This window comes from Podarcis vaucheri, assembly GCF_965113315.1.
Source record: "Podarcis vaucheri genome assembly, chromosome: 1".
Taxonomy (NCBI): domain Eukaryota; kingdom Metazoa; phylum Chordata; class Lepidosauria; order Squamata; family Lacertidae; genus Podarcis; species Podarcis vaucheri.
The window spans coordinates 73444349-73457527 of NC_138759.1; the positions used below are offsets into that span (position 1 = coordinate 73444349).

General features: G+C 42.4%; 1 long non-coding RNA gene across 4 annotated transcripts in view; it reads left to right on the forward strand.

The window, feature by feature from the left end:
- LOC309516907 overlaps nt 1–13179 on the forward strand; it is an 87135-nt gene that overhangs the window by 18835 nt on the left and 55121 nt on the right. For 3 of the 4 annotated variants that reach the window (XR_014213060.1, XR_014213061.1, XR_014213062.1), the window contains exon 3: nt 9318–9376. The exons of the other annotated variant lie outside the window; for it this stretch is intronic. This is a non-coding gene — a long non-coding RNA (uncharacterized lncRNA). The remainder of the gene's footprint in view (nt 1–9317; nt 9377–13179) is intronic. 4 annotated transcript variants of the gene reach the window in all.

A 13179-nucleotide genomic window follows, 5' to 3' on the forward strand; every position in this document is an offset into this window, starting at 1 on the left:
GTGGAGAGAAACTATTAGTGACTACCAGCAGCAAGACTCCTTGAGAATTGCCCCTGTTTGTAGATTCTTTATGGAATTAGGTGACAGCTGGCAAAGTTTGCCTTGGGGTTAAGGGCTCAGTATCCATTTCGGTTTCCTCTTTTCATCAACAGGAACCCTACACGTAAATCACATAATGTAACACATTTGCTTTCTTACGTTCCGTTCTAGGATTTAGATTAGCCACCAGTAACATGAGCTTGGCTGTTTAAACAATATAGATGTCATACATTATAATATTAGCTTTACTCATTGTCTCAATGCAAACTTTAAAACAGAACATTTTTGACCCTGAAACTCAACTCACCCCAAAGAGCCCCTTCTTTAATTAAAACTGCATGTGACCCAGAAGGCATCAAGGCAAAGGAGCATCATCAAGCTTATTCATGCCACCTTCACCTGCTAATGAAAAGCAGAGGCCAACATATGAAGGGATGGAAGATTAGAAACAGTTAGGAATTGGTGTGTGCAGGGATAGAGAACTTGAAAAATCACTCCTGGCCCAATGAACGCTTTTAAAAATAGAACACATTTGGGGAACACTGGAAATTCAGTTTGGGGAAAGATTCTAAAACATGCAGACCATCAGTTTGCAAAAGCTTCATAGTCTTGCAAAAATATATGTAACTATTTGGACTTGTGTCTACTTCACATTGACAACTGCAGCTTGATTAGCTTTTGTCGCAATTTTGTTTCTTCATTTCATGCCGATGTGCATGAAACAACTCTGTGTTGATTTGATGTGGAACATGGGGTGCAATTAAAGCTAGGTGACAGTCTGGACGTGGTCAGATGCCTGAAATGTTGCAGTTGCGGGCCCAGGCACAGTGAGCCTGCGATCGCCAGTGGTGGGGACATGGGAAGAGGTAATAAACACAGAACAACATATTGGGATTAAATAGGCTACTACAACTTTATTGACTACAAATGTCAGTAGGTTTTGGCATAGGAAAACTTTGGAAGATTCATGTGTATCCTGAATCAACCAACCCAGCAGCTGGCTGATTACTGCTGGGGTTAATCCTTGGATGAGGATTGCTCTATGACGTAAATCAAATTGGGGTGAACCCTCCAGGAGCACCACATTTCATGGCCCGGCAGCCCCTATCTGGACAGAAACACCCCCTTTGGACCCCTTTAATGGGGTGCCCCAATTTCAGGGCAGGGGTTAAGAATCCAATCCAATGCCTTGCTTTGCTGGTAAGATGAAGCCCAGGAGGGTCCTCCTAATCCATATAATTAGATTACCATGGGTCCTCATTTGAAGAACTCCACCCTGGCAGGCCCATCTCCCTGGCAGCAGTCAGACAGTAGTCACCGAGGGATGCTTCACTATCAGTAACTGAAGAGCTGGACTCACAAGAATCATAATCACTACCCAACTTCCAGTGCTGCTTCTGATGATGCTCCTTGGTGGGGTGCTTCTTGTTGGTCTTCCACAACACCTCATCAGAGGAATCTGAGGGCTCAACTGGAAGTTGATGCCCCGTTTGCTGACTAAGTGGTCTGAGATAGCAAGAAAGGTAAAGCAAAGCAAGCAAGCTGTAGCTGCAATGACTAAGATAGCAGCTGCGGACTGTGTCCAAACTTAAAGAAGGCTCTTTCTCCCCCCACTTGCAACACTGTGACAGATAAAGGTACTGGTACAAAAGTTGGGCACCACCCCCACTCTCTGCCAAGTGGTAGCAAGATTACAGGGGGTCCCAGGTGCACACCTGGGGTCTGTGCTGCTTTGGGGAATTGAAGACATGGCAGAGACTGTTGTAGCTTTTTTAAAAAAACCCACATATTTACACCTTCAGTCTGCATGGAGGAAGCCCAGAGCTTACAGCATGGTTATTCCAAGAGCGGCTTGTTCCCCACAGCAGTGCAGCACTGGAGGCAAAGGCATCTCTCTCAGCCAGCCTTCAGCCAAGATGGATCTTTTTTCTCCCAGTCTTCTTCCCAGCGCACTTTGCTAAAAACTTCCCTGTTGCCTCATACCCAGTTACCCTGGCAACATTCTGTCTGCCTAGGCCCAATATTTCTCTTGGATGGGCCATCAACACCTTTTGTCATGTTACTGCCTCTATCCCATGTGAGGCCCTGGCTTGAAAAGGAAGCTTAGCCTGTATTTTTCCACAGGCCAGCAACCTTCCCTTCAGTACTCCCAGCTAATCTAAACCCTATCATTTATTAATTTCTAGGGTTTACGGCAGGGGTCGGCAAGGCTTACCAGGCATGGGCCGGATCACTCCCACGGAGATCCTCCATGGGCCAGGCTGGTGCAGTGTCACGCCAGAAATCGCATCTGTGCATGTCCGTGGCACCGGAAATCGCTTCTGCGCATGCCCAGATGCTGGAAGTCACGCCTGCACTATTCTAAAAAACTACTATGATACATGTGTTAGTTGTGGTTTGCGTGCTATGGCTTATCGAACCTACAGGAAATAAAATGACAAAAATTCACTTTGAATGGTTGGTGACTCTTTTCTGTGGCACTTAATACCATTTATATATATTTTAAAAGAGACCACGATTAGCTTTATTTTGATAACAAAATAAGCCCAATTGGTTGAAAAATAAGTGAAACAGGAGGTTTTTTCTAAACTGATGCAGAAATTGCATTAGCCTAAATCGCACAAAAAATGAAATTTTTAAAAAATTCTCCTTCGCCCAATTTTGGACTAAAAAATCTTTAAAAATTCATTTGAGGTTATCTCATAGGTATCTACACATAAAAATTTTTTTTGAAGAAAATCGTGAGATGCACATGGCATCAGATGATTTGGCGTGGAACAACCCCTCTTGGTTCATTGGCTGGGCCTGGGAGGAGAGACAAGGGCACTCTCCTTTTCCCGAGCCATGATGCTGTCACACCCCTTGGCTCTCACCCCAGGGAACTGCCAACAGCAACCCATGTAGCCAATGCCAAGCCTGCAGAGGTGTGTGGGGGGGGGTACCGGACAATGGGGCATGCACTGTGACCGTCCCCCCTCTGCAGGTAGGACAAAGCCCCCCTTTATGAAGGGTAAAGGTAGGGCTCCTCTGCTGCCTGGCTGAACCACCCTCCATCTTGCTGCTGTCAGACACACAAACACACACACCCCTCTTTTCATTCCGACTAATGGCAGTGAAAAGTGCCTTTTGTTTGGTGTTGCAGCAAAGAGGGGGTGGGGGGGAGTGAATGTGGATTAAAGAGGTCAAATGTATATCAAACAATGTGTCCCCCATGTAAATGCTTAAGCAGATACTCCCCTTTACGGATCTCATGCTATTGCCAGTCACACCTCCATGGAAATTCTTAAGAGGAATGTTTTTAATGAGAAGCTTCACAGATTTTCAGCTTTGTATGTCTTCTAGGTATGCAAAGGAATTGCTTCAGAACCTGAATTTGTCAGGAGAGCAAATGAAAAATAGATGTGAAATGTAAAATACAAAAGAGGTAGCACAGCAAAGCTGCGTCAGGCAAAACACAATACTGTGAAATACTATCCCCTATTCTAAAAAAAACATGCTGCTTTCTTCTCCTTTGCCCCAGGAAGATTGTAAGGGTGAGCTAGAGCCTTGCCCTTACACAATGGGCTTTTGGTAACAAGGCAGTCACTCTGTCACTGCTTTGACAAGAAAGAAAGTAAAGCAGACACAAAAGAATGCCACTTGGCACCGCAGTATCCATCACTTCCAGCTCTAAACACCAATGCCTTTTGTATTTGTGCTTATCGGCAGGAAATCCTGAGGCCTTTGCCAATGAGTCCATCACTTGGATAAGAAGGAAAATGAATTGCCATTTGTCCAGTTCCCATAACACTACATTCAAACGACTCCAAGCAGCTTCAAATAGCACTGCTGTTGAACGTTGCACAGTGTGAATGCAGAACCCCCAAATCAAACTCCTTTGTCGTATCGTAAAGGTGGTGGTGACCAACTGCTTTAACAAATTTACTTTCATTTGTGTGTGTGTGTGTGTGAATGAAAGTATATATATATATATATATATATATATATATATATATATATATATATATATATGCAGGTTTTGGTGTCTTCGGGTGTCTTCCCGTGTAAGAGTCGGGGTGTCTGTGCGACGTTTCGACGAGGTCTCACTCGTCATCTTCAGGCTGGTGCTTTCGGCTTCTTGTTACTGGAACAGAGCAGAATCTGGTGTTTGAGTTCCTATAAATACTGTTGAGGGGTGTGGTGTATAGCCTCCAACGTTCTGGGCAGAGAGGAAGTTCCTAGATTAGTGTGCCTTTTCTTCTTTTGTTCCTTAATTACTTGAGGGATATCTTGGGTGATTTCATGAGTGATATTCTGAATACCACTGGGTGGGTCATTAAGTGTAGATTAGTTGCTAAAGCTTTCGTGTCTTGACCTCTTGAGCTTGTGAAGAGTTTTTCTGAGAAGATGGCTGTGCTGCATTTAGTTGTGCTCTGGCTTGGCTTCGTGTATAGGGGCGAGCTGTGGTTTTGTGCCTTGTGCCAGCCAGATCTGTGTAGGGATTGCAGGGGGGTGCAGCATCCGGAGGTGCCACTATAGTTTGGCTACTGGATGGAGTCTGTAATATGTCTGTGGAGAGGGTCTGGGTTTGGGTCTGGTGTGGTTGATTGGTGACGGCGTTCTGTGTGCCTCTGGTTCTGGTGTCGGTTTTTGTGGGGAGGGCTAATTTCCAGATGTCTGGCAGGCGGGACGTGTCGTCACGCTTGTTCATGTTGTGAGGGTGTTTCTCTATCTCGATGGCTTCCATGATTATTCTCTTGTGGTGATGTTCCATGTTAAAGAGCAATTTGGAATCTGCAAAATTAATTTCGTGTCCTGTTTCTTTCATGTGTTGGAAAAGAGAGGAAGTTTTTTCTTCTTTTTTGACGGCATTCTTGTGTTCTGCGAAACACAAGAATGCCGTCAAAAAAGAAGAAAAAACTTCCTCTCTTTTCCAACACATGAAAGAAACAGGACACGAAATTAATTTTGCAGATTCCAAATTGCTCTTTAACATGGAACATCACCACAAGAGAATAATCATGGAAGCCATCGAGATAGAGAAACACCCTCACAACATGAACAAGCGTGACGACACGTCCCGCCTGCCAGACATCTGGAAATTAGCCCTCCCCACAAAAACCGACACCAGAACCAGAGGCACACAGAACGCCGTCACCAATCAACCACACCAGACCCAAACCCAGACCCTCTCCACAGACATATTACAGACTCCATCCAGTAGCCAAACTATAGTGGCACCTCCGGATGCTGCACCCCCCTGCAATCCCTACACAGATCTGGCTGGCACAAGGCACAAAACCACAGCTCGCCCCTATACACGAAGCCAAGCCAGAGCACAACTAAATGCAGCACAGCCATCTTCTCAGAAAAACTCTTCACAAGCTCAAGAGGTCAAGACACGAAAGCTTTAGCAACTAATCTACACTTAATGACCCACCCAGTGGTATTCAGAATATCACTCATGAAATCACCCAAGATATCCCTCAAGTAATTAAGGAACAAAAGAAGAAAAGGCACACTAATCTAGGAACTTCCTCTCTGCCCAGAACGTTGGAGGCTATACACCACACCCCTCAACAGTATTTATAGGAACTCAAACACCAGATTCTGCTCTGTTCCAGTAACAAGAAGCCGAAAGCACCAGCCTGAAGATGACGAGTGAGACCTCGTCGAAACGTCGCACAGACACCCCGACTCTTACACGGGAAGACACCCGAAGACACCAAAACCTGCATTCCTGTACCCGTGAAAATCTACGAAAGCAAATATATATATATATATATATATACACACACAGAGAGAGAGAAATTATTTACTTACGTAGTGCCAGCAATGAGCATGATGCTTTTAGAGTACTAAAAAGAGAAATCCCCACTACTGTTGCAAAACAAATGCACAACATTAATGCTATGAGATCAGACGAAATATAAAGAAATGTGTGAAATTTTTTGAAATTGTTTAGGCAGAACATGTGTGGCCCACAATTTACTGTTGGACAGGAATGGGTAATCTGTGACTTTCCACATGTTGTTACCTTACAACTCTCGCTATCCCTGGCCATTTCCACACTGGCTGGGGCTGATCTGCTGATGAGGAAACAACCTCTGCATCCCAGAATCCTATTAAGGATGGATGTATTGTAGGCAAAACAATTCAGCATCGCTTGATTTTTCATAATTAGAGAAGCATACTGCCCCCTCCACCACACCATAAGCCCCTAACCCATTCCTTTTGCTGGCCTTAGCTGGCAGCAGTGGGGTTTGTGCTGCAGCTTTTATTAAATACGAATGTTGATGAGACTATGCATGGTAGCATCCATAATGGAGGGGAAATGACACAGTGTCCAGGGCATTGTAAGAAAAACAAAATGGTGACAAGCCCAGTCCTCCCTGGGACAGGATTGGGACAGGCATTAGTGTAATGACCCCTGCCAGGGTCCCAGTTGCAGTTTGAGGAGTGTGTGTGCCCCCCCCAATCTGGAACAGGGGCAGGCAGCATTCTGCATGTGCAGAGGGAGTCCAGGTCCTCATAGACTATTGCATAGTGACCTTTTTGAGTCACAGATACCACATTGCAGTGGTACCTCGGGTTACAGATGCTTCAGGTTACAGACTCTGCTAACCCAGAAATAATACCTCAGGTTAAGAACTTTGCTTCAGGATGAGAACAGAAATTGCGCGGCAGCGGCGTGGCAGCAGTGGGAGGCCCCATTAGCTAAACTGGTGCTTCAGGTTAAGAACAGTTTCAGGTTAAGAACGGACCTCTGGAACGAATTAAGTTCTTAACCCGAGGTACCACTCTATCTCATAGGCAGACTTTGAGAGGGCGCATGGCAGTGATAGGCAGTGATGCAAAACTGGGTAGAGCAGTGAATATGAATGTACAGTAAGTGACAGCCATGCAGAAGTCCTGGCTTTCTAGGCACTTGAACACAGCACACACAGATGTTCCACCTTTCTTCGAAACCAGCAACTTTGTGGACATGGTCCCTCCAGGCAAAAGGCAGGCGTTGCCTGGAAAGCGTTCCAAGGGCCACATAGAAAGTTCTGGAGGACCACATTTGGTCCCTTGGCCAGAGTTTACCCCACTCCTAGATTAGCTCTGCCTTCCAAATTGGCTGGGCTCCAAAATAGCAGCAGCCGACCTATTCCAGAACCTCATTTTCTTTCAGCTTACAGCTTCCTTCCTCGTCAGACTCATTCCTATTATTTATCATCTCACGGGACCAGTAACTTCTGCTTCCTTCCACAGAGTGTAGTGCTGTCCTTCAAAGGCTGTGTCTGCACCTATTTAGGTTGCTTTTGGGGATTTTTCTGTACGTCAGAATTCATTATTAACTGAGTGCAAAAAAAGGAGAGCACATTATCTGCATCTGGTGTAACTCAGTCCAGCTCTGTTGCAATATTTTGAGTTGCAGAGTTTTGATCCTTAAAGCTTTGTATATGCTTAAGTTATTGCAGATGCTATTGTTGTAAGGTGGATACTGTGGGGGTGTTTTCTTTATTGTATGACATTTGGGATTTTGATCACTTTTATTTACATCCAAGAGATTTAAAATTTCTCTAAACAAAGTTGGGAATTGTTATTTTCAGCGAAACTTCTCTCAGCTTTGCATTTAAGATTATTTGTTTGTGTGTGTGCGCGCGCACACACACACACATTCCTTTTATCACAGAACTGGAAACATTTACCTCCTTTTCATTGTGAATGAATATTCTGCTTGCATTTGTTTGCTTAATGAGTTAAACGAATAGGTAAGAAATCTGCAATGGCTTTTTTTGTACCCCGAATTAATAGGAGAAAACTGGGGTGTTTTGGAGCATTCTTTCACATTTCTAAATTAGAGTGCACCATTAATAAGGTATGCAGAGTAGATCAGTGACTATCTTCCAAGGAAAACGCTTTCCTCGGTTTTTTCCATAAAGTTAAATGCACAGCATATTCTCCTCACCCCCATTTCTTTTCAGAGAAATTAAACCAAGCTGTGAGTATAGCAATGATCAGATTTTGAGATGGGAGGGCTGTGTGTGGTATCCTTCATTTAATGAAGGAAGAGAGATCACAAACCATAGCTCATGGACACTCTCTTCTTTACAGAATATTCTTCCAGGAGAATGAGGGGTAGCAAGAAAAATCTGCCCTTGCAGAAGTACTGCTACACCTATCTTTCTGAAATTTGGCAACCTTCATTCCTTCAGAAGGGTTGACTATGATTTTCTAATAAATAAAAAGTTAGAGACCTTTTATTTATTTTTAAAGATTCCTTGCATGAAAACTCCTTAGTGGATCTTCCCGAAATTTGCCATGCTTAATTCACTGTGGACCAGTTCCTTTGCCTGTAAATTTCACCCACTTATGCGAAAAGGAAAGAAATTTTAGCCATTTTTAGACACTACATTATATGTGGCAAAGCATAACATATGTGGCAAAGCAGTCTGAACAGACTGACTATGGACCCAAATAATGAATCAAACCAGAATGACATGGAGTGGGTCTGAAACAGATGAGGCTGCCTCAAAATACTACAGGTACATGGTAAACCTGGTGGTCACTAAACAAGCCTAGTATATATGTGTCACTAGATGATGTGACAGTGTTGTTAGCTAAAACTATTTACCATGTGCAAGACAACTGTTGATTCCATTCTCCCTAATATCAAACATAACATTTACATAAATCTTATTTAGGAAGACTGCCGTTTCACTGAGAATTTCATATACAAAAACACAGAGTTAAAGAAGGCTTGACCTACATATTGGATGTGTGTGCAAGTAGTTTGGTAGTGGTTTATGTACTTCAGTACCGTTCTTCACAAATATACTTTACTAGCCCTCATTTAAAAATAAATAAATATGAACAAGATTTTTTTTTGGGGGGGGGGAATCAGCACAAAAGAAGGATAGAAGCATTTTTTTGGTACTCTGTTATTGAATATATTAGCAGAAGGAAACCATGCTTATTTAGCAATAGTGATACCATGCACAGTATTCCATCTACTGTGTTTTGCAATATCGCGCAATGTGTTTTAGTACTTGAATTCATATAGTATATACTTTGCTGATCGATTTGCATACCGTATCGATCCCAAGGGTTTTCTAATGTGTTTCACTTGTGGCACTTCTGCATAATTGCCTGATTAACTGACTTATTTAACCTATTGACCTTTACTCTTAATTAGCAGCCCTATGTAAATGTTGAGTAGTAATCAAGTGGAACACGATTCTGTGTGCAATTTACATCTTGTGAAGTTTTTCATATTTTTAAAAGATTTACTACCAGAAAAATTCTAATTTCAGATCAGACTATGGTAAAATAAAAAATGAACACACTTACTTGGCTTCAGGTCACAGCACAGGTGAGTTTGAGTCACTCATGTTATTTCTATAAAGTTGAAACAAATTAAGAGTAATCACACACAGTGGATCAAATCACATCAGTAAGTGGAAAATGTATAATTTAGGCTTTTAAGCGTGGGGGGGGGGAGACATGAATGAGAACAAGAGTCTCTTTTGAACTTAGAAATTATTAAGTTCTAGCACACAAACTTTTAATTACAATAAAATCTTGCTAATTCCCACTAATTACTTGTAGAAAGAAAAGACAAAGCATCAGCACGCAAATATGTTTATTTTATTCTGTAGAGAGCCAGTTAATTTTATTATTTACACTTCTTCATTATGCTTACAAAAGATATACCACAGTGTATACTGAGAGAAACATCCATTATAAGAGACCTCTCTCTCTCTCTTGCTTTCTCTCTCTCTCTCTCTGTGTGTGTGTGTGTGTGTGTGTGAGAGAGAGAGAGAGAGAGAGAGAGAGAGAGAGACTATATTCAGCACTTCCAAGGCCCACTGGGATCAGACTTGAGGTCCTTCCCATTCTACCATGTAAGGAGCTCTGTATGTAAAAGAGTGACTGATAGGATGCTAGGTAAACAGAATTTAGGCCTCCTTAGCTATATCCTTGCTGCATTTGCCAATGCCATCTGATAGAGAAGGTTTGGGCTGCGTTCCTAGGCATCAAAGAAAAGCACAGGAAGCTGACATACTGGTTGATTTAGCTCAGTGTTGCCTACCCTGACTTGCAGCCATTTTTCAGGGTTTGAGATGGGGCATTCCTAGCACTACCTGGAGATGCGAAGGATTGAACCTGTGACCCTCTGCACAGGGAAGAGAAAAGTAGATAATTGCGACAATATAACATCAGATTGATTCTACTAGATCTGTGGTAGCCAACATGATGCCTTCCACATGTTGCGGCCTACAAACTTGAGCAAAAGATTACTGTCTTGCGGGGTGTTGGAATAGATGACCCTGTGGTCCCTTCGAGCTGTACAGTTCTATGATCCCTTATCATTGACTGGGCCTGATGGGAGTTGTAGTCCATAGAATATGAAGGATACCCTATTGCCTACTGCTGAACTAGATCATGTAGAGGGAAACAGGAGAGCTAAACTTATAATTACTGGTTTTGGTGCTGGCTACTCAGCCATAGTTGCATAAAGTTCGGCTCTAACTCACTCAGCTTGCTGACTTGTATGTTGTGATCATAGTCCTACTTCATTGGATACCAAATATGCTAGAGATACAATAGTTTGCTGAGTATTAAATTTGGCTTCTTCTGCCTTGAACCCTTCACTCTCAAATATCCTGGCCTAGTACCATAGTTCCACCCATCTTCCCCGTTCCTGTCCAATGATTTGCTTTCATCATAAGTGAGAATGCATCCAAGTCACACTAGAAGCTCACCTATAAAATATTTAGCTTGCTCAACAATGAATGCACCTTGATTAGTAGAGTGTGATACATTTTAGCTACTTAACTTTGCAGCTTGATTACTGAAGTGCACAATTTAATCAGCACATTTAATCAAATGACAATATATACCACCTAATTCCTCCCTCACTACAGACCAGAAGCCAAAACTATTAACTTCACATGCACCTGCATGAAGCAAATATGCAATGCATGAACTTCCACCAACACATGCAACTGGACTGCGAAGAAATGCCAATCAAAATGTGAAACTATTACAGTCAAATCCCCACGTTGTTCCCTAAACTATACTATTTCAAGCAATAACATTTGTGATGTTTCTGTGGTAAGAGTAGAGAGCATGACACCAACCTAACTGTGGCTCCAATACAAAGGTATTGCATGTATGTTAGGGAGAACCACGTATGCAGTCTGAAATTTATTTTCCATTGTTGCCACAGCAGTTCCCATTATATTGAAAAAGCAGCTTACCTCTTCAGCAGTGTTTACAATGTGCAAAGCACAGTATTTTGCAGTCTTTACTGCCACTGAAAGAATACTGCTGCATATATCTGATTTATATTTTAAGTTCGTTTGTCTAATGTTCTACTTACCACTGCTTCTTAGGGATGATACAAATTCTTCATAGAATAGCCAGGTGGCACTGGGATTAAGGGAAGGGTTATAAAATTATAAGCAATCTTCCCAGGCAAGGTCCAGCTCTGGCGACTCTCGTGATAGAGAGGCTGAGAGGAGCATGTTGTAGAATGTTATTTGAAAAAGCCCACCCTTTATTTTTCAAAAGACTGTTGTGTGTTCCCATTTCCTTGAGCTGCGAGAAGCACTTGCCTGGATTTGGTTTCCTTTAGGAGGAGAGATCCCTGGAAACTTATGGTGCTCTGTAATATTTGATTTATTTATGAATATGCAAGTAGAACATATGCGAAGCCAAATAACTCAAGGCAAGGTTGGGAACCTGTGGCCCCCGCATTTGTTACATTCCAAATCCCATCATCCCAGCCAGCATGTGCAATGGTTAGGGATAATGGAAGTTGCAGTCCAACAACATCTGGAGAGCCACAGGTTCACCCCACTTGGCTTAAGCACTCATAAAAGTAGATCTGGTGCCCCTCAGTGTCAAGAGAGTCAGCCCAGCACCCTCAGGTGCTTTCAGCTTACTCTCTGCCTTTCTTCTTCAGTCTCTGTGCACCCACAGTTTCTTCTGTAGTTCCCTCACATAGACATCTCAGTAGGACCCACCCTCATCTTCTCTTGATTCTGGTTTCTCCACTGAGAACATTCTGACACCTAACTGTTAAGGAACTATCCACTAGCCTTTAAAATTATTTTTCCTGACAAGGATACAGCAAAGCAAGCATTTGTAATAGGATATTTTTCTATCACAGCTATTATCAAAGTGCTTAGCAGCAGAGACCACCGTTTTATAAGACAATTGCTACAGGTGCAACTATACTGTGTGTTGAAATATCAGTTTTGTTTTCCTTCCATAGCTGGAACCCATATACAAAAGGTCAGTGTTTTAAAACGGAACGAGGGGAAACAGTTCGTTCTGGGCACAAAGGTCACATAAATTACCATATCTGGAGTGCTTTTAACCTTGACTGTTCACTATAATCCAATGCTTGTAAAATATACAATGTAGTTAACCTATTTCCTTCCAAGAAAGCTGGCGAAAATGTTTCTGTGTATCTGAAAATACCATAATCATTGGACAATCAGAGGAGACTGATTGTATTCTGAGCACAATGCAAGCTAGCAAATCCTTCCTGACAATAGCAGCTCCCTTCACTGAAAGGAGCAGATAAATATCGACGGCAGAAGAAAAACCACATCACCCTGTCTGATTCATTAGATTCTTGGCACTCCAATTAAGTTCTGACAAGTCAGTGTTCCAGGCCCAGTAAAATATTGTTGTTCCACCAGGCTCACTCCAATGTTTAGTCATAAGAGTCATACAATAATAACAGAACAGTGGCCTATCTTGACCAACGGCACATTAGTTATTATCTGCAGCGCAAACACCTACCACTTTGTACTAACATTTTGGCAGTAAATCTAAACATAGCACTTAAAGCTACATCATAATTTTGAGATCTAACGGAATCATTTTCCTTCCAGCTGGCACCAGTAAAAAGTATCTTATAACTAAAAAAAAGTAAATTGAACTTTTTATGAGGACTTCTCTCTCTCTCATTCTCTCTTGTTCGTTCTTTAACAGCAGGCAGAAGTATGAGTTCAGGAACATGCCACACGTTTTACCAAGCTCTGCTGTCTAGTGGTGCTGAACTGAGCAAATTACAGGCCAGTGTCTCATGTGTGTGTGTTAGAGACAGAGAAATTTCTTGTCTGTCACTAGGAAACTTCAATTGGTAGGAACTGACAG